Below are 22,690 nucleotides of genomic sequence, written 5' to 3' on the forward strand. Positions count from 1 at the left end.
AGTCTAGCACCCTCCCCTTGTGAGGATAACCCCACTGAGCCTTGTTTTCAATAGTCTAGCACCCTCCCCTTGTGAGGATAACCCCACTGAGCCTTGTTTTCAATAGTCTAGCACCCTCCCCTTGTGAGGATAACCCCACTGAGCCTTGTTTTCAATAGTCTAGCACCCTCCCCTTGTGAGGATAACCCCACTGAGCCTTGTTTTCAATAGTCTAGCACCCTCCCCTTGTGAGGATAACTCCACTGAGCCTTGTTTTCAATAGTCTAGCACCCTCCCCTTGTGAGGATAACCCCACTGAGCCTTGTTTTCAATAGTCTAGCACCCTCCCCTTGTGAGGATAACCCCACTGAGCCTTGTTTTCAATAGTCTAGCACCCTCCCCTTGTGAGATAACCCCACTGAGCCTTGTTTTCAATAGTTTAGCACCCTCCCCTTGTGAGGATAACCCCACTGAGCCTTGTTTTCAATAGTCTAGCACCCTCCCCTTGTGAGGATAACCCCACTGAGCCTTGTTTTCAATAGTTTAGCACCCTCCCCTTGTGAGGATAACCCCACTGAGCCTTGTTTTCAATAGTCTAGCACCCTCCCCTTGTGAGGATAACCCCACTGAGCCTTGTTTTCAATAGTCTAGCACCCTCCCCTTGTGAGGATAACCCAACTGAGCCTTGTTTTCAATAGTCTAGCACCCTCCCCTTGTGAGGATAACCCCACTGAGCCTTGTTTTCAATAGTCTAGCACCCTCCCCTTGTGAGGATAACCCCACTGAGCCTTGTTTTCAATAGTCTAGCACCCTCCCCTTGTGAGGATAACCCCACTGAGCCTTGTTTTCAATAGTCTAGCACCCTCCCCTTGTGAGGATAACCCCACTGAGCCTTGTTTTCAATAGTCTAGCACCCTCCCCTTGTGAGGATAACCCCACTGAGCCTTGTTTTCAATAGTCTAGCACCCTCCCCTTGTGAGGATAACCCCACTGAGCCTTGTTTTCAATAGTCTAGCACCCTCCCCTTGTGAGGATAACCCCACTGAGCCTTGTTTTCAATAGTCTAGCACCCTCCCCTTGTGAGGATAACCCCACTGAGCCTTGTTTTCAATAGTTTAGCACCCTCCCCTTGTGAGGATAACCCCACTGAGCCTTGTTTTCAATAGTCTAGCACCCTCCCCTTGTGAGGATAACCCCACTGAGCCTTGTTTTCAATAGTCTAGCACCCTCCCCTTGTGAGGATGACCCCACTGAGCCTTGTTTTCAATAGTTTAGCACCCTCCCCTTGTGAGGATAACCCCACTGAGCCTTGTTTTCAATAGTCTAGCACCCTCCCCTTGTGAGGATAACCCCACTGAGCCTTGTTTTCAATAGTTTATCACCCTCCCCTTGTGAGGATAACCCCACTGAGCCTTGATTTCAATAGTTTAGCACCCTCTCCTTGTGAGGATAACCCCACTGAGCCTTGTTTTCAATAGTCTAGCACCCTCCCCTTGTGAGGATAACCCCACTGAGCCTTGTTTTCAATAGTCTAGCACCCTCCCCTTGTGAGGATAACCCCACTGAGCCTTGATTTCAATAGTTTAGCACCCTCCCCTTGTGAGGATAACCCCAATGAGCCTTGTTTTCAATAGTCTAGCACCCTCCCCTTGTGAGGATAACCCCACTGAGCCTTGTTTTCAATAGTCTAGCACCCTCCCCTTGTGAGGATAACCCCACTGAGCCTTGTTTTCAATAGTCTAGCACCCTCCCCTTGTGAGGATAACCCCACTGAGCCTTGTTTTCAATAGTCTAGCACCCTCCCCTTGTGAGGATAATCCCACTGAGCCTTGTTTTCAATAGTCTAGCACCCTCCCCTTGTGAGGATAACCCCACTGAGCCTTGTTTTCAATAGTCTAGCACCCTCCCCTTGTGAGGATAACCCCACTGAGCCTTGTTTTCAATAGTCTAGCACCCTCCCCTTGTGAGGATAACACCACTGAGCCTTGTTTTCAATAGTCTAGCACCCTCCCCTTGTGAGGATAACCCCACTGAGCCTTGTTTTCAATAGTTTAGCACCCTCCCCTTGTGAGGATAACACCCACTGAGCCTTGTTTTCAATAGTCTAGCACCCTCCCCTTGTGAGGATAACCCCACTGAGCCTTGTTTTCAATAGTCTAGCACCCTCCCCTTGTGAGGATAACCCCACTGAGCCTTGTTTTCAATAGTTTAGCACCCTCCCCTTGTGAGGATCACCCCACTGAGCCTTGTTTTCAATAGTCTAGCACCCTCCCCTTGTGAGGATAACCCCACTGAGCCTTGTTTTCAATAGTCTAGCACCCTCCCCTTGTGAGGATAACCCCACTGAGCCTTGTTTTCAATAGTCTAGCACCCTCCCCTTGTGAGGATAACCCCACTGAGCCTTGTTTTCAATAGTTTAGCACCCTCCCCTTGTGAGGATAACCCCACTGAGCCTTGTTTTCAATAGTTTAGCACCCTCCCCTTGTGAGGATAACCCCACTGAGCCTTTAACTAAAATGATTGTTACCCCTTGTTTTCAATAGTCTAGCACCCTCCCCTTGTGAGGATAACCCCACTGAGTCTTTAACTAAAATGATTGTTACCCCTTGTTTTCAATGGTCTAGCACCCTCCCCTTGTCAGGATAACCCCACTGAGCCTTTGACTAAAATGATTGTTACCCCTTGTTTTCAATAGTCTAGCACCCTCCCCTTGTGAGGATAACCCCACTGAGCCTTTAACTAAAATGATTGTTACCCCTTGTTTTCAATAGTTTAGCACCCTCCCATTGTGAGGATAACCCCACTGAGCCTTTAACTAAAATGATTGTTACCCCTTGTTTTCAATAGTCTAGCACCCTCCCCTTGTGAGGATAACCCCACTGAGCCTTTGACTAAAATGATTGTTACCCCTTGTTTTCAATAGTCTAGCACCCTCCCCTTGTGAGGATAACCCCACTGAGCCTTGTTTTCAATAGTCTAGCACCCTCCCCTTGTGAGGATAACTCCACTGAGCCTTGTTTTCAATAGTCTAGCACCCTCCCCTTGTGAGGATAACCCCACTGAGCCTTGTTTTCAATAGTTTAGCACCCTCCCCTTATGAGGATAACCCCACTGAGCCTTGTTTTCAATAGTCTAGCACCCTCCCCTTGTGAGTATAACCCCACTGAGCGTTGTTTTCAATAGTCTAGCACCCTCCCCTTGTGAGGATAACCCCACTGAGCCTTGTTTTCAATAGTCTAGCACCCTCCCCTTGTGAGGATAACCCCACTGAGCCTTGTTTTCAATAGTCTAGCACCCTCCCCTTGTGAGGATAACCCCACTGAGCCTTTTAACTAAAATGATTGTTACCCTTTGTTTTCAATAGTCTAGCACCCTCCCCTTGTGAGGATAACCCCACTGAGCCTTGTACTAAAATGATTGTTACCCCTTGTTTTCAATAGTCTAGCACCCTCCCCTTGTGAGGATAACCCCACTGAGCCTTGTTTTCAATAGTCTAGCACCCTCCCCTTGTGAGGATAACCCCACTGAGCCTTTAACTAAAATGATTGTTACCTCTTGTTTTCAATAGTCTAGCACCCTCCCCTTGTGAGGATAACCCCACTGAGCCTTTAACTAAAATTATTGTTACCCCTTGTTTTCAATAGTTTAGCACCCTCCCATTGTGAGGATAACTCCACTGAGCCTTTAACTAAAATGATTGTTACCCCTTGTTTTCAATAGTCTAGCACCCTCCCCTTGTGAGGATAACCCCACTGAGCCTTTGACTAAAATGATTGTTACCCCTTGTTTTCAATAGTCTAGCACCCTCCCCTTGTGAGGATAACCCCACTGAGCCTTGTTTTCAATAGTCTAGCACCCTCCCCTTGTGAGGATAACCCCACTGAGCCTTGTTTTCAATAGTTTAGCACCCTCCCCTTATGAGGATAACCCCACTGAGCCTTGTTTTCAATAGTCTAGCACCCTCCCCTTGTGAGTATAACCCCACTGAGCCTTGTTTTCAATAGTCTAGCACCCTCCCCTTGTGAGGATAACCCCACTGAGCCTTGTTTTCAATAGTTTAGCACCCTCCCCTTGTGAGGATAACCCCACTGAGCCTTGTTTTCAATAGTCTAGCACCCTCCCCTTGTGAGGATAACCCCACTGAGCCTTGTTTTCAATAGTCTAGCACCCTCCCCTTGTGAGGATAACCCCACTGAGCCTTGTTTTCAATAGTTTAGCACCCTCCCCTTGTGAGGATCACCCCACTGAGCCTTGTTTTCAATAGTCTAGCACCCTCCCCTTGTGAGGATAACCCCACTGAGCCTTGTTTTCAATAGTCTAGCACCCTCCCCTTGTGAGGATAACCCCACTGAGCCTTGTTTTCAATAGTCTAGCACCCTCCCCTTGTGAGGATAACCCCACTGAGCCTTGTTTTCAATAGTTTAGCACCCTCCCCTTGTGAGGATAACCCCACTGAGCCTTGTTTTCAATAGTTTAGCACCCTCCCCTTGTGAGGATAACCCCACTGAGCCTTTAACTAAAATGATTGTTACCACTTGTTTTCAATAGTCTAGCACCCTCCCCTTGTGAGGATAACCCCACTGAGCCTTGTTTTCAATAGTTTAGCACCCTCCCCTTATGAGGATAACCCCACTGAGCCTTGTTTTCAATAGTCTAGCACCCTCCCCTTGTGAGGATAACCCCACTGAGCCTTGTTTTCAATAGTCTAGCACCCTCCCCTTGTGAGGATAACTCCACTGAGCCTTGTTTTCAATAGTCTAGCACCCTCCCCTTGTGAGGATAACCCCACTGAGCCTTGTTTTCAATAGTCTAGCACCCTCCCCTTGTGAGGATAACCCCACTGAGCCTTGTTTTCAATAGTCTAGCACCCTCCCCTTGTGAGGATAACCCCACTGAGCCTTGTTTTCAATAGTCTAGCACCCTCCCCTTGTGAGGATAACCCCACTGAGCCTTGTTTTCAATAGTTTAGCACCCTCCCCTTGTGAGGATAACCCCACTGAGCCTTGTTTTCAATAGTCTAGCACCCTCCCCTTGTGAGGATAACCCCACTGAGCCTTGTTTTCAATAGTCTAGCACCCTCCCCTTGTGAGGATAACCCCACTGAGCCTTGTTTTCAATAGTTTAGCACCCTCCCCTTGTGAGGATAACCCCACTGAGCCTTTAACTAAAATGATTGTTACCCCTTGTTTTCAATAGTCTAGCACCCTCCCCTTGTGAGGATAACCCCACTGTGCCTTTGACTAAAATGATTGTTACCCCTTGTTTTCAATAGTCTAGCACCCTCCCCTTGTGAGGATAACCCCACTGAGCCTTGTTTTCAATAGTCTAGCACCCTCCCCTTGTGAGGATAACCCCACTGAGCCTTGTTTTCAATAGTCTAGCACCCTCCCCTTGTGAGGATAACCCCACTGAGCCTTGTTTTCAATAGTTTAGCACCCTCCCCTTATGAGGATAACCCCACTGAGCCTTGTTTTCAATAGTCTAGCACCCTCCCCTTGTGAGTATAACCCCACTGAGCCTTGTTTTCAATAGTCTAGCACCCTCCCCTTGTGAGGATAACCCCACTGAGCCTTGTTTTCAATAGTCTAGCACCCTCCCCTGGTGAGGATAACCCCACTGAGCCTTGTTTTCAATAGTCTAGCACCCTCCCCTTGTGAGGATAACCCCACTGAGCCTTTAACTAAAATGATTGTTACCCTTTGTTTTCAATAGTCTAGCACCCTCCCCTTGTGAGGATAACCCCACTGAGCCTTGTACTAAAATGATTGTTACCCCTTGTTTTCAATAGTCTAGCACCCTCCCCTTGTGAGGATAACCCCACTGAGCCTTGTTTTCAATAGTCTAGCACCCTCCCCTTGTGAGGATAACCCCACTGAGCCTTAAACTAAAATGATTGTTACCCCTTGTTTTCAATAGTCTAGCACCCTCCCCTTGTGAGGATAACCCCACTGAGCCTTTACCTAAAATGATTGTTACCCCTTGTTTTCAATAGTTTAGCACCCTCCCATTGTGAGGATAACCCCACTGAGCCTTTAACTAAAATGATTGTTACCCCTTGTTTTCAATAGTCTAGCACCCTCCCCTTGTGAGGATAACCCCACTGAGCCTTTGACTAAAATTATTGTTACCCCTTGTTTTCAATAGTCTAGCACCCTCCCCTTGTGAGGATAACCCCACTGAGCCTTGTTTTCAATAGTCTAGCACCCTCCCCTTGTGAGGATAACCCCACTGAGCCTTGTTTTCAATAGTTTAGCACCCTCCCCTTATGAGGATAACCCCACTGAGCCTTGTTTTCAATAGTCTAGCACCCTCCCCTTGTGAGTATAACCCCACTGAGCCTTGTTTTCAATAGTCTAGCACCCTCCCCTTGTGAGGATAACCCCACTGAGCCTTGTTTTCAATAGTCTAGCACCCTCCCCTTGTGAGGATAACCCCACTGAGCCTTGTTTTCAATAGTCTAGCACCCTCCCCTTGTGAGGATAACCCCACTGAGCCTTTAACTAAAATGATTGTTACCCTTTGTTTTCAATAGTCTAGCACCCTCCCCTTGTGAGGATAACCCCACTGAGCCTTGTTTTCAATAGTCTAGCACCCTCCCCTTGTGAGGATAACCCCACTGAGCCTTTAACTAAAATGATTGTTACCCTTTGTTTTCAATAGTCTAGCACCCTCCCCTTGTGAGGATAACCCCACTGAGCCTTGTACTAAAATGATTGTTACCCCTTGTTTTCAATAGTCTAGCACCCTCCCCTTGTGAGGATAACCCCACTGAGCCTTTAACTAAAATGATTGTTACCCCTTGTTTTCAATAGTCTAGCACCCTCCCCTTGTGAGGATAACCCCACTGAGCCTTGTTTTCAATAGTCTAGCACCCTCCCCTTGTGAGGATAACCCCACTGAGCCTTGATTTCAATAGTCTAGCACCCTCCCCATGTGAGGATAACCCCACTGAGCCTTTTACTAAAATGATTGTTACCCCTTGTTTTCAATAGTTTCACATACAAAAGCTGAAGAACACATGCACATCCAGGTGCTTTCAGCAGTTGCTGTAGTTGTAGGTGAACTCATGGAAAACAGAAAGGAGAACGCACCACACTGCTGCTCGTGCTCCCAGGTGATATTTATTTACAACGTTTCGACCCTGTAGGTCTTCATCAGGCATCCATATCCCAGGTGGGGGTGGAAGGTCCTATATATAGGAGCGGTACTCAGTGACATCACTTCCTGAAACAGGAGTTAAAAATGTATAACGTAGTTTCACGATATTAACATTCAACGTATCAAAATATATGATTGTACACGGAGAATGTGATCAATATCTATAGTAATATACACACACAATAGTCGATCAGGATACAAAAACAGTATTTAGAGATATTGAAACTATAAGAACAGTTCTTTGTCTTTCCCCATGGTGATGGATCAGTGATGGATTTTCCACGTATGTTACCTCATTTTTATACCCCAGTGAAACAGGAAGCCATGAAAGGCCACAATACAGTTCCTTCAACTGAGATTAAGAGTTGAATGTTAATCCAGATAACATTTTGTTGGATTTAATTTACATGAATTGTTAGGAGTGCCAATATTTTCAGATCTGACTGTAATTATTTAAGGTCCCAGCTAGCACATTTGGTTCCTTGTCAGTTGTGGGAACGTTTGTTTTTGGTTTTACATTGGTTGTGGGAACGAAGCCATACGTTTCCTGACTGGAAAAACAGAAAGTTTTTAAACGTTCTGAGAACAGAAGTGAACACATCACCTGTTCTGGGAACGTTAATTTTTAGGATGCAGGGAGGTTCTGAGAACATCTAACTATGGTTCCAGGGAGGTTCTGAGAACATCTAACTATGGTTCCAGGGAGGTTCTGAGAACGTCTAGCCTATGGTTCCAGGGAGGTTCTGAGAACGTCTAACTATGGATCCAGGGAGGTTCTGAGAACGTCTAACTATGGATCCAGGGAAGATCTGAGAACTTCTAACTATGGATCCAGGGAGGTTCTTAGAACGTCTTAATATGGTTCCAGGAAGGTTCTGAGAACGTCTTACTATGGTTCCAGGAAGGTTCTGAGAACGTCTTACTATTTTTATTTAATTTTTTATTTCACCTTTATTTAACCAGGTAGGCCAGTTGAGAACAAGTTCTCATTTACAATTGCGACCTGGCCAAGATAAAGCAAAGCAGAGCAGTTCGACACATACAACGACACAGAGTTACACATGGAGTAAAACGCTGTAACATGATATCATGGATGATGGGAAACAAGTGTTTAAAGTACCATGACTTTGTCAACTAACCTGGTGGTCCTCTGCTCCTCTTCAGGTAGAAGTTGACATGTAGAAGTTTGTAAGCCAGTGTTATATTTGCATGAATTTGCATGAGAGGGTGTGGCCCACAGGCATTTCTCTTCTTATCGAGTTGCACCCCCCCCCCAGGCCTTTTACCTCAGTAATAATATAAATGAAATGAGGAAACAGATGTTGAATAGCAAGGGAATGGCAAACTCCCACTGCATTCTAACAACAATGTTGTGTCTCAGCCCTTAAGGACGTCACGCTGCTTGACGAGTACCTCTGCCTTGCTAACCTCCCTCCTAAATCGTCATACCAGTAGGCGCCACGTGAAAAGATAGCTATTGTGGGGACACTCAAAGTGGGGACACTCAAAAACTTTCAAATGATCAAAAATGTGTATTCTCTGAGCGTTAATAAATCCTCCCATCAAAACTTTCAGGGAACCATATTAAGAAGTTCTCAGAACCTCCCTGGAACCAGAGTTAGACATTCTGAGAACCTCCCTGGAACCATAGTTAGATGTTCTGAGAACCTCCCTGGAACCATATTAAGAAGTTCTCAGAACCTCCCTGGAACCATAGTTAGACGTTCTGAGAATCTCCCCGGGAACCATAATAAGACATACTCAGAACCTCCCTGGAACCAGAGTAAGATGTTCTCAGGACCTCAGAACCTCCCTGGAACCATAATAAGACGTACTCAGAACCTCCCTGGAACCATAATAAGACGTACTCAGAACCTCCTTGGAACCAGAGTAAGACGTTCTCAGAACCTCAGAACCTCCCTGGAGACCATAGTAAGACGTTCTCAGAACCTCCCTGGAACCATAGTTAGATGTTCTGCGAATCTCCCTGGAACCATAGTTAGATGTTCTCAGAACCTCCCTGGAACCATAGTAAGACGTTCTCAGAACCTCAGAACCTCCCTGGAACCATAGTAAGACGTTCTCAGAACCTCCCTGGAACCATAGTAAGACGTTCTCAGAACCTCAGAACCTCCCTGGAACCATAGTAAGACGTTCTCAGAACCTCCCTGGAACCATAGTTAGACGTTCTGAGAACCTCCCTGGAACCATAGTTAGACGTTCTCAGAACCTCCCTGGAACCATAGTTAGATGTTCTGAGAACCTCCCTGGAACCATAGTTAGATGTTCTCAGAACCTCCCTGGAACCATAGTAAGACATACTCAGAACCTCCCTGGAACCATAGTAAGACGTTCTCAGAACCTCAGAACCTCCCTGGAACCATAGTAAGACGTTCTCAGAACCTCCCTGGAACCATAGTTAGACGTTCTCAGAACCTCCCTGCATCCATATCTAGACGTTCTCAGAACCACCCTGGAACCATAGTTAGAAGTTCTCAGAACCTCCCTGGAACCATAGTAAGACGTTCTCAGAACCTCCCTGGAACCATAGTTAGACGTTCTCAGAACCTCCCTGCATCCATAGCTAGACGTTCTCAGAACCTCCCTGGAACCATAGTTAGAAGTTCTCACAACCTCCCTGGAACCATAGTAAGACGTACTCAGAACCGCCCTGGAACCATAGTAAGACATTCTCAGAACCTCAGAACCTCCCTGGAACCATAGTAAGAAGTTCTCAGAACCTCCCTGGAACCATAGCTAGACGTTCTCAGAACCTCCCTGGATCCATAGTTAGACGTTCTCAGAACCTCCCTGGACCATAGTTAGACGTTTTCAGAACCTCCCTGGAACCATAGCTATACGTTCTCAGAACCTCCCTGGAACCATTGTTAGACGTTCTCAGAACCTCCCTGCATCCATAGCTAGACGTTCTCAGAACCTCCCTGGAACCATAGTTAGAAGTTCTCAGAACCTCCCTGGAACCATAGTTAGAAGTTCTCAGAACCTCCCTGCAACCATAGTAAGAAGTTCTCAGAACCTCCCTGGAACCATAGTTAGAAGTTCTCAGAACCTCCCTGGAACCATAGCTAGACGTTCTCAGAACCTCCCTGCATCCATAGCTAGACGTTCTCAGAACCTCCCTGGAACCATAGTTAGAAGTTCTCAGAACCTCCCTGGAACCATAGTTAGAAGTTATCAGATCCTACCTGGAACCATAGTAAGACGTTCTCAGAACCTCCCTGGAACCATAGTAAGACATTCTCAGAACCTCCCTGGAACCATAGTTAGACGTTCTCAGAACCTCCCTGGAACCATAGTTAGAAGTTCTCAGAACCTCCCTGGAACCATAGTTAGAAGTTCTCAGAACCTCCCTGCAACCATAGTAAGAAGTTCTCAGAACCTCCCTGGAACCATAGTTAGAAGTTCTCAGAACCTCCCTGGAACCATAGCTAGACGTTCTCAGAACCTCCCTGCATCCATAGCTAGACGTTCTCAGAACCTCCCTGGAACCATAGTTAGAAGTTCTCAGAACCTCCCTGGAACCATAGTTAGAAGTTATCAGATCCTACCTGGAACCATAGTAAGACGTTCTCAGAACCTCCCTGGAACCATAGTAAGACATTCTCAGAACCTCCCTGGAACCATAGTTAGACGTTCTCAGAACCTCCCTGGAACCATAGTTAGAAGTTCTCAGATCCTCCCTGGAACTTGACTTCCGGCGCCGACAGAGATGGCCGCCTCGCTTCGCGTTCCTAGGAAACTATGCAGTTTTTTGTTTTTTTACGTGTTATTTCTTACATTGGTACCCCAGGTCATCTTAGGTTTCATTACATACAGTCGAGAAGAACTACTGAATATAAGATCAGCGTCAACTCACCATCAGTACAACCAAGAATATGATTTTCGCGATGCGGATCCTGTGTTCTGCCTTTCAAACAGGACAACGGAATGGATCCCAGCCGGCGACCCAAAAAAACGACTCCGTAAAAGAGGGAAACGAGGCGGTCTTCTGGTCAGACTCCGGAGACGGGCACATCGTGCACCACTCCCTAGCATTCTTCTCGCCAATGTCCAGTCTCTTGACAACAAGGTTGATGAAATCCGAGCAAGGGTAGCATTCCAGAGGGACATCAGAGACTGTAACGTTCTTTGCTTCACGGAAACATGGCTCACTGGAGAGACGCTATCGGAGGCGGTGCAGCCAGCGGGTTTCTCCACGCATCGCGCCGACAGAAACAAACATCTTTCTGGTAAGAAGAGGGGCGGGGGCGTATGCCTTATGGCTAACGAGACGTGGTGTGATCACAGAAACATACAGGAACTCAAATCCTTCTGTTCACCTGATTTAGAATTCCTCACAATCAAATGTCGACCGCATTATCTACCAAGAGAATTATCTTCGATTATAATCACAGCCGTATATATTCCCCCCCAAGCAGACACATCGATGGCTCTGAACAAACTTTATTTGACTCTTTGCAAACTGGAATCCATACATCCTGAGGCTGCATTCATTGTAGCTGGGGATTTTAACAAGGCTAATCTGAAAACAAGACTCCCTAAATTGTATCAGCATATCGATTGCGCAACCAGGGCTGGAAAAACCTTGGATCATTGTTATTCTAACTTCCGCGACGCATATAAGGCCCTGCCCCGCCCTCCTTTCGGAAAAGCTGACCACGACTCCATTTTGCTGATCCCTGCCTACAGACAGAAACTAAAACAAGAAGCTCCCACGCTGAGGTCTGTCCAACGCTGGTCCGACCAAGCTGATTCCACACTCCAAGACTGCTTCCATCACGTGGACTGGGATATGTTTCGTATTGCGTCAGATAACAACATTGACGAATACGCTCAGAACCTACCTGGAACCATAGTAAAACGTTCTCAGAACCTCCCTGAAACCATGGTAAAACGTTCTCAGAACCTCCCTGCAACCTAAAACTTAACGTTCCCAGAACAGGCTAAGTTTTCACTTCCATTTTCAGAAGGTTTAAAAAATGCTCCATTTTACCAGTCAGTAAAGTTATGGTTTCCTCCCAAGAACCAATGGTAAACCAAAAATGTATGTTCCCACAACTTTCAATAAACCAAATGCATGTCATATGCCAAATTTAAAAGTATTATTGCGTCAAACAACAACATTGACGAATACGCTGATTCGGTGTGCGAGTTCATTAGAACGTGCGTTGAATATGTCGTTCCCATAGCAACGATTAAAACATTCCCTAACCAGAAACCGTGGATTGATGGCAGCATTCGCGTGAAACTGAAAGCGCAAACCATTGCTTTTAATCAGGGTGACTGGTAACATGACCGAATACAAACAGTGCAGCTATTCCCTCCGCAAGGCTATCAAACAAGCTAAGCGTCAGTATAGAGACAAAGTAGAATCTCAATTCAACGGCTCAGACACAAGAGGTATGTGGCAGGGTCTACAGTCAATCACGGACTACAAGAAGAAAACCAGCCCAGTCACGGACCAGGATGTCTTGCTCCCAGGCAGACTAAATCACTTTTTTGCCCGCCTTGAGGACAATACAGTGCCACTGACACGGCCTGCAACGAAAACATGCGGACTCTCCTTCACTGCAGCCGAGGTGAGTAAAACATTTAAACGTGTTAACCCTCGCAAGGCTGCAGGCCTAGACGGCATCCCCAGCCGCGCCCTCAGAGCATGCGCAGACCAGCTGGCCGGTGTGTTTACGGACATATTCAATCAATCCCTATACCAGTCTGCTGTTCCCACATGCTTCAAGAGGGCCACCATTGTTCCTGTTCCCAAGAAAGCTAAGGTAACTGAGCTAAACGACTACCGCCCCGTAGCACTCACTTCCGTCATCATGAAGTGCTTTGAGAGACTAGTCAAGGACCATATCACCTCCACCCTACCTGACACCCTAGACCCACTCCAATTTGCTTACCGCCCAAATAGGTCCACAGACGATGCAATCTCAACCACACTGCACACTGCCCTAACCCATCTGGACAAGAGGAATACCTATGTGAGAATGCTGTTCATCGACTACAGCTCGGCATTCAACACCATAGTACCCTCCAAGCTCGTCATCAAGCTCGAGACCCTGGGTCTCGACCCCGCCCTGTGCAACTGGGTACTGGACTTCCTGACGGGCCGCCCCCAGGTGGTGAGGGTAGGCAACAACATCTCCACCCCGCTGATCCTCAACACTGGGGCCCCACAAGGGTGCGTTCTGAGCCCTCTCCTGTACTCCCTGTTCACCCACGACTGCGTGGCCACGCACGCCTCCAACTCAATCATCAAGTTTGCAGAACCTCCCTGCATCCTAAAAATTAACGTTCCCAGAACAGGTGATGTGTTCACTTCTGTTCTCAGAACGTTTAAAAACATTCTGTTTTTCCAGTCAGGAAACGTATGGCTTCGTTCCCACAACAAATGTAAAGCCAAAAACAAACGTTCCCACAACTGACAAGGAACCACATGTGCTAGCTGGGACCTTAAATAATTACAGTCAGATCCGAAAATATTGGTACTCCTAACAATTCATGTAAATTAAATCCAACAAAATGTTATCTGGATTAACATTCAACTCTTAATCTCAGTTGAAGGAACTGTATTGTGGCCTTTCATGGCTTCCTGTTTCACTGGGGTATAAAAATGAGGTAACATACGTGGAAAATCCATCACTGATCCATCACCATGGGGAAAGACAAAGAACCGTTCTTATAGTTTCAATATCTCTAAATACTGTTTTTGTATCCTGATCAAATATTGTGTGTGTATATTACTATAGATATTGATCACATTCTCCGTGTACGATCATATATTTTGATACGTTGAATGTTAATATCGTGAAACTACGTTATACATTTTTACCTCCTGTTTCAGGAAGTGATGTCACTGAGTACCGCTCCTATATATAGGACCTTCCACCCCCACCTGGGATATGGATGCCTGATGAAGACCTACAGGGTCGAAACGTTGTAAATAAATATCACCTGGGAGCACGAGCAGCCGTGTGCTGCGTTCTCCTTTCTGTTTTCCATGAGTTCACCTACAACTCCAGCACCTGCTGAAAGCACCTGGATGTGCGTGTGTTCATCAGCTTTTTCATCAGCAAATCTCCAATTAGACGCCACCTCCGTGCCAATAGGTTATTTGGAAGGGTTGCCAGGTGGGGAAAAAAGCCTTTATTGAGATCAACCAACACATGTAAAGGCCAGGAGTTTGATAAACGTCATTGGATTGGAACCAGGTTCAATGGACAGATGAGAGGAAAATAGAGCTCTTTGGCAACACACACCAGTGGTGGGTTTGGCCTCAAAAGACGGATTCATACGCAGCAAATAGACCTGTAACGACTGTAAAATATGATGGTGGATCTTTGATCTAATGGGCCTGTTTTGCCTCCACTGGTCCTGGTGACCTTGTAAAGGTCAGCGGATCCATTGTAACGACGTTCGTCTGTAGAAGGAGAAGCGGACCAAAAAGCAGCGTGGTTGTTACTCATGTTTCTTTAATGGAAAATGAACGATACATGAAATAACTTAAATCTACAAAACAACAAACGGAACGTGAAAAACCTATACAGCCTATCCTGTGACAACAAACACAGGGACAGGAACAATCGCCTCTGGGCTGAGGGGCTCTGGCGGCCCCTGGCTGACTGGCGGCACTGGCAGCCCCTGGCTGACTGGCGGCACTGGCTGCCCCTGGCTGACTGGCGGCACTGGCGGCCCCTGGCTGACTGGCGGCACTGGCGGCCCCTGGCTGACTGGCGGCACTGGCGGCCCCTGGCTGACTGGCGGCTCCTGGCAGACGGGCGGCACTGGCGGCTCCTGGCAGACGGGCGGCACTGGCGGCTCCTGGCAGACGGGCGGCACTGGCGGCTCCTGGCAGACGGGCGGCACTGGCGGCTCCTGGCAGACGGGCGGCACTGGCGGCTCCTGGCAGACGGGCGGCACTGGCGGCTTCTGGCAGACGGGCGGCACTGGCGGCTCCTTTCAGACGGGCGGCACTGGCGGCGCTGGGCAGACGGGCGGCACTGGCGGCGCTGGGCAGACGGGCGGCACTGGCGGCTCCTTTCAGACGGGCGGCACTAGCGGCGCTGGGCAGACGGGCGGCACTGGCGGCGCTGGGCAGACGGGCGGCACTGGCGGCGCTGGGCAGACGGGCGGCACTGGGCAGACGGGCGGCACTGGCGGCGCTGGGCAGACGGGCGGCACTGGGCAGACGGGCGGCACTGGCGGCGCTGGGCAGACGGGCGGCACTGGCGGCGCTGGAGAGGAGGAAGGCTCTGGAAGCGCCGGAGTGGCGGGAGACTCCGGCAGCGCTGGAGAGGGAGCCCCTGTAAGGATGGGCCGGAGAGACAGCCTGGTGCGGGGAGCTGCCACCGGAGGGCTGGTGCGTGGAGGTGGTGACGGATAGACCGGGCCGTGCAGGCGCACTGGAGCTCTTGAGCATCGAGCCTGCCCAACCTTACCCGGTTGAATGGTCCCGGTCGCCCTGCCAGTGCGGCGAGGTGGAATAGCCCGCACTGGGCTATGCAGGCGAACCGGGGACACCGTGCGCAAAGCTGGTGCCATGTAAGCCGGCCCAAGGAGACGCACTGGAGACCAGATGCGTAGAGCCGGCTTCATGGCACTTGGCTCGATGCCCACTCTAGCCCGGCCGATACACGGAGCTGGAATGTACCGCACCGGGCTGTGCACCTGCACTGGGGACACCGTGCGCTCCACAGCATAACACGGTGCCTGCCCGGTCTCTCTAGCCCCCCGGTAACCACAGGAAGTTGGCTCAGGTCTCCTACCTGGCGTAGCCATACTCCCTGTGAGCCCCCCCCCCCCAATACATTTTTGGGGCTGACTCCCGGGCTTCCTTGCCAACCGTGTTCCCTCATATCGCCGGCTCCTCTCTCTGGCTGCCTCTGCTCTCCTCGCTGCCTCCACCTGTTCCCATGGAAGGTGATCCTTTCCCGCCAGGATCTCCTCCCATGTGTAGCAACCCTTGCCGTCCAACACATCGTCCCAAGTCCATTCCTCCTTGTGCCGCTGTTGCCCGTTACCACGCCGCTTGGTCCTGTTGTGTTGGGTGATTCTGTAACGACGTTCGTCTGTAGAAGGAGAAGCGGACCAAAAAGCAGCGTGGTTGTTACTCATGTTTCTTTAATGGAAAATGAACGATACATGAAATAACTTAAATCTACAAAACAACAAACGGAACGTGAAAAACCTATACAGCCTATCCTGTGACAACAAACACAGGGACAGGAACAATCACCCACAAACACACAGTGAAACCCAGGCTACCTAAGTATGATTCTCAATCAGAGACAACTAATGACACCTGCCTCTGATTGAGAACCATACTAGGCCGAAACATAGAAATACCCAAATCATAGAAAAACAAACATAGACTGCCCACCCAACTCACGCCATGACCATACTAACTACATACAAAACAAAGGAAATAGAGGTCAGAACGTGACATCCATGATCTTTACCAAAGTACCAAGACGTTTTACACCAAAACCTGGTTGCCTCTGAAAGGAGGCTGAAACTTGGCCGCAAGTGAATATTCAAGCAAGACAATAACACGGGAGGGTGCTAGACTATTGAAAACAAGGGGTAACAATCATTTTAGTAAAAGGCTCAGTGGGGTTATCCTCACAAGGGGAGGGTGCTAGACTATTGAAAACAAGGGGTAACAATAATTTTAGTAAAAGGCTCAGTGGGGTTATCCTCACAAGGGGATGGTGCTAGACTATTGAAAACAAGGGGTAACAATCATTTTAGTAAAAGGCTCAGTGGGGTTATCCTCACAAGGGGAGGGTGCTAAACTATTGAAATCAAGGGGTAACAATCATCATGACCCCTACCTTTATTCGATTGGTCTTTATTTCTTGTTGAACAAAATATATTTCTCAAAGCAAATGTATAAAAAATACACTTGGAGCTGAGAATATAGAGAACATAGAGAACATAGAGAATATGGAGAACATAGAGAACATAGAGAATATAGAGAACGTAGAGAACATAGAGAATATAGAGAATATAGAGAACATAGAGAATATAGAGAATATAGAGAACGTAGAGAATATAGAGAATATAGAGAACATAGAGAATATAGAGAACATAGATAACATAGAGAATATAGAGAATATAGAGAACATAGAGAATATAGAGAATATAGAGAATATAGAGAACATAGAGAATATAGAGAACATAGAGAATATAGAGAATATAGAGAACGTAGAGAATATAGAGAACATAGAGAATATAGAGAACATAGAGAACATAGAGAACATAGAGAATATAGAGCAGTATTGGTATTATTTATTTTAAACAGTCTTTTTAGTTCATCTTCATCAAGGGATCCAGTAATTCTGGTCCCCACTGTTACAGAAGGATCAATATTGGTGCCCACTAGTAACATCTCTGTAATATAATGTCATCGCTGTAACATGATATTACGAATAACAGGAACCTGTGTTTAAAGTACCAGGACTTTGTCAACTAACCCGGTAGATTTCGGGTCCTCTTCAGGTTGAAGTTGACATGTAGAAGTTTGTAAGCCAGTGTTATATTTGCATGGCATTGCATGATTGGGTGTTGCCCACAGGCATGTATCTTCTTGACAAGTTGAACCCCCCCAGTTCTTTCTATCTCAATTATAATAGTAGGGAGAGACTTTAATGTTCTGACAATAACACTGTAGAGGTAGATCTCCTTTAACAGCATCTGCTGGGCTGCATTCCATGTGGTTGAAACCACAGTAAAAGTTAGCATGAAAGCAGGGTGTGTAGAGATGGTGATGAGGATGCGTAACCCTTGTGTGGTGTTCGGGTCTGTCTGACCCATTTTCAATTTTTACCAGAAGAAAGATTGCACAATTATATATATTTTTGTCATTTTCTGTGACAAATAAAACATTTTAATTTAAATAAAACATTCTGATATTCTGATATTCCATATGTGGTGTTTGGGTCCACTGGACCAGAGGGTAATAAAAGTGTGTGTGTGTGTGTGTGTGTGTGTGTGTGTGTGTGTGTGTGTGTGTGTGTGTGTGTGTGTGTGTGTGTGTGTGTGTGTGTGTGTGTAGGTGAAAACAAGTTAAAATGAAACAAATGTATGCAGTGTGCCGACACTCTGTCTTCCTCTTCCCTGGGCCTGCTGTTTCAACAAAGCACCAATAACCTGTTTGTTTCCCTGCCTTGTCTGTTTGTTTCCCTGCCTTGTCTGTATGTCTCCCTGCCTTGTCTGTTTGTTTCCCTGCCTTGTCTGTTTGTCTCCCTGCCTTGTCTGTTTGTCTCCCTGCCTTGTCTGTTTGTCTCCCTGCCTTGTCTGCTGGTCTACCGTTTTTCTCACACTCTTTACCTGTTGTAGTGTGAGAAACTACACAATGTCTTGCAGGAACCTATTCGATGTTATTACAATACATTACTTCAATACATTATTCCAATACATTGTAAAACACTCTACCCCAGCCCGGTGCAAATTGGAGGAGGAACACAACAAATCAATAGCTTTGCATGTGTGGCTCCTTTCCACAATCAATCAGTATGTCAGAAATAATCTCTGCTCAGAGGGCCTTAGAAATCATCTTTGCAGATAGAGATGCTAGTGTGGAAGGAGCGTCTTCCACTTTGCAAGATTAAGAATATTAAGAATATGATGATCATGTCTCTGTCAATTCGGAGTCTGACAGTGAGTTGTAAGAAGAGGATGAGATTGACCTTCAGCTAGCCCCAGGACCAGCCCGTCAGCAGAAAGCCTCAGGACCAACCCGGCAGCAGAAAGCCTCAGGACCAGCCCGTCAGCAGCCAGCTCGTCAGCAACCAGCCCCAGCCCCAGGACCAGCCTGTCAGCAGCCAGCCCCAGGACCAGCCCATCAGCAGCCAGCCCGTCAGCAGCCAGCCCGTCAGCAGCCAGCCCCATGACCAGTCGGTCAGCAGCCAGCCCCAGGACCAGTCGGTCAGCAGCCAGCCCCAGGACCAGCCCTTCAGCAGCCAGCCCCAGGACCAGCCCTTCAGCAGCCAGCCTCAGGACCAGCCCATCAGCAACCAGCCTGTCAGCAACCAGCCCGTCAGCAGCCAGCCCCAGAACTAGCCCGTCAGCAACCAGCCCCAGGACCAGCCCTTCAGCAGCCAGCCCCAGGACCAGTCCGTCAGCAGCCAGCCCGTCAGCACCCAGCCCCAGGACCAGTCCGTCAGCAGCCAGCCCCAGGACCAGCCCTTCAGCAGCCAGCCCCAGGACCAGTCCGTCAGCAGCCAGCCCGTCAGCAGCCAGCCCAAGGACCAGTCGGTCAGCAATCAGCTCAACAGCAACCGGTCGTAGGAGAAATATGAATGTCAACAAATTGTGAAATTAAATGGTGTTCTTGGCCAAGGCATGAGCCACCCAACATGGTTGCCAATGTGATAAGGATGCAACCAGGGCCGATGTGGATGGAGGTTACTCATGTACAGGACATACAGTCTTCTTTTGAACTGTTCATCCCAGACACCATCCAGAAAATCATTCTGGACTGCACGAATATGGAGGGAAGGCGATGTTTTTGGAGAGAGATGGAAAGAGATGGACCAAACTCATTTAAATGCATACTTTGGGGGTCTTTTCCTTGCTGGTTCAGGTCCAATGGGGGATCACAGAATCCCTGTTGGATGCAGAAACTGACAGAGAATTTTTCCGTCCAACAATGTCTCTGGAAAAGTTCCACATTATTTCCAGGATTATCCGCTTCAATAACCGGGACACCAGACCAGCTCGGCTGCAGAGAGACAAGCTATCTGCAATCAGGTCAGTGTGGGACAAGTGGGTGGACCGCCTTCACCTGTTTTACAACCCTGGGCCCAACGTTACTAGTGATGAGCAGCTTATGCCATTTAGAGGCCGCTGCCCCTTCAGGCATTACATACCGTCTAAATCCGCAAAATATGGAATCAAGATCTGGGCTGCCTGTGATGCTGCTTCATCATATGTGTGGAACTCATAAGTGTATACGGGGAAGCCAGATGGAGGAGCCTCTGAGAAGAACCAAGGGATGAAGGTTCTCCTGGACGTGACATAGGGACACAGTGGCCACAACATCACATGCAATAACTTCTTTATTCGCAAACCTGGGACAGGAGCTCCTCAAGAGGAAGCTGACGATGGTAGGAATGTTTGTCACCTGGATGGCGTTGAACCCAGATTGGAACAGAGGGAAGCTCCAGAGGAGACGGCTCTTTCTCGAAGAGCTGGGAAAGGCATTGGTAAGACCTCAAATCCAGGAGGCAACATATCCCAAGGACCCCAGCTTCTGCAACCATCGTGAGTAGGATTCAGGAGAAAGATGCTGGTGTCACATCTGCCCAATCCATTATTAATGGATAATGATTTTACCATTATCCATTATCCTTTACATGTATTTAAATCAGTCCTTTTGACTGTAAAAAGTAATGTTTTGTTAATACGGAGAGGATTTGCCATGTACAGGATAGACCCATAAACTGATTCAGTGTAATAAATAAAAAAATAGTAAATGTTGATAGGATTATTTAGTTTGTTAGGATCCCCATTAAAACCTCTTTGCGCACAGATCCCGCTAGCTTTCCAGTGAAATCGGAGCGCGCCAAATTCAAAATACAAAATCGTAATATTAAACATTTATGAAAATACAAGTGTCATACTTGATTCTTTAGCTTAGAATCTTGGTAATCGAACCACGTTGCTCGATTTACAATAGGCTTTCGGCAAAAGCATAGCATTTGATTATCTGAGGACAACGCCCCACAACAACATATGTTTTCAAACCAGCACAGGCATCACAAAATCATAAATGGCGCTAAAATATATCACTTACCTTTGAAGATCTTCTTCTGTTTGCAATCCCAAGGGTCCCAGCTACACAATGAATGGTCGTTTTGTTCGATAAAGTCCTTCTTTGCATCCCCAAAAAGTATGTTTAGTAGGCATCATTGAGTTCAATAATCCACCAGTTGCATAAAAATAAGTCCCCAAAGGTCCCGGTAAAGTTCGTCCAAACAAGTCAAACGACATTTCTAATTCATCCTCAGGTAGTATAATATTTAAATAAATGATCCTTTTATACGGAGACTACTATGTTCAATAGGGAAGGAAAATAACGAATAGCTCGCCCTCATTCACGCGCGCATAGACTATTTTTGCCTTAGTGCTCCCCTTGGATAAACTACTATTCCTCGTTGGTTTTTCAGAAAACAAGCCGGAATCTATGTATAAAGACTGTTGACATCTAGTGGAAGCCATAGGAACTGGGAGGCTGACGTCATAGTTTTCCATAGCTTCACATTTGAAGTGGCTGGGAGCTCAAAAAAAGAATTCAGAATGGATTTCCCCTTTTCTCCCTGACATATCAGTTGTGTTATACACACAGACATTATTCAAACAGTTCTAGAAACGTCAAGAGTGTTTTCTATCCAATTATACCAATTATATGCTTATCCTAGCTTCTGGGCCTGAGTAACAGGCAGTTTACTTTGGGAACGTCAGACAGGCGGAAATTCGGGAAACTAGACCGTGCACTGAAACATTAACGACTGAAAATGCAGCAGCAACTCTTCCAAGGGTCCATTAACTACTGAATATGCAGCAGCTACTCTTCCTGGGGTCCATTAACTACTGAATATGCAGCAGCTACTCTTCCTTGGGTCCAATAACTACTGAATATGCAGCAGCTACTCTTCCTGGGGTCCATTACCTACTGAACATGCAGCAGCAACTCTTCCAAGGGTCCATTAACTACTGAATATGCAGCAGCTACTCTTCCTGGGGTCCATTACCTACTGAATATGCAGCAGCTACTCTTCCTGGGGTCCATTACCTACTGAACATGCAGCAGCCACTCTTCCTGGGGTCCATTACCTACTGAATATGCAGCAGCTACTCTTCCTGGGGTCCATTACCTACTGAATATGCAGCAGCTACTCTTCCTGGGGTCCATTACCTACTGAACATGCAGCAGCCACTCTTCCAAGGGTCCATTAACTACTGAATATGCAGCAAATACTCTTCCTGGGGTCCATTACCTACTGAACAGGCAGAAGCTACTCTTCCTGGGGTCCATTACCTACTGAACAGGCAGAAGCTACTCTTCCTGGGGTCCATTACCTACTGAACATGCAGCAGCTACTCTTCCTGGGGTCCATTACCTACTGAACATGCAGCAGCTACTCTTCCTGGGGTCCATTACCTACTGAATATGCAGAAGCTACTCTTCCTGGGGTCCATTAACTACTGAACATGCAGCAGCTACTCTTCCTGGGGTCCATTACCTACTGAACATGCAGCAGCTACTCCTCCTGGGGTCCATTAACTTCTTACGGATCACTGGGACGCGAGCGTCTCACCTCGACAACATCCGGTGAAATTGCAGAGGGCGAAATTCAAATTACAGAAATCGTAATATTAAACATTCATGAAAATGCAAGTGTCATACATAATTTAAAAGCTTAACTTCTTGTTAATTCAGCCGCATTGTTCAATTTCAAAAAGGCTTTACGGCGAAAGCACACCATGTGATTATCTGAGGACAACGCCCAGCACACAAAGCATT

Source organism: Oncorhynchus mykiss, chromosome 21 (assembly GCF_013265735.2).
Source record: "Oncorhynchus mykiss isolate Arlee chromosome 21, USDA_OmykA_1.1, whole genome shotgun sequence".
Classification (NCBI taxonomy): Eukaryota; Metazoa; Chordata; class Actinopteri; order Salmoniformes; family Salmonidae; genus Oncorhynchus; species Oncorhynchus mykiss.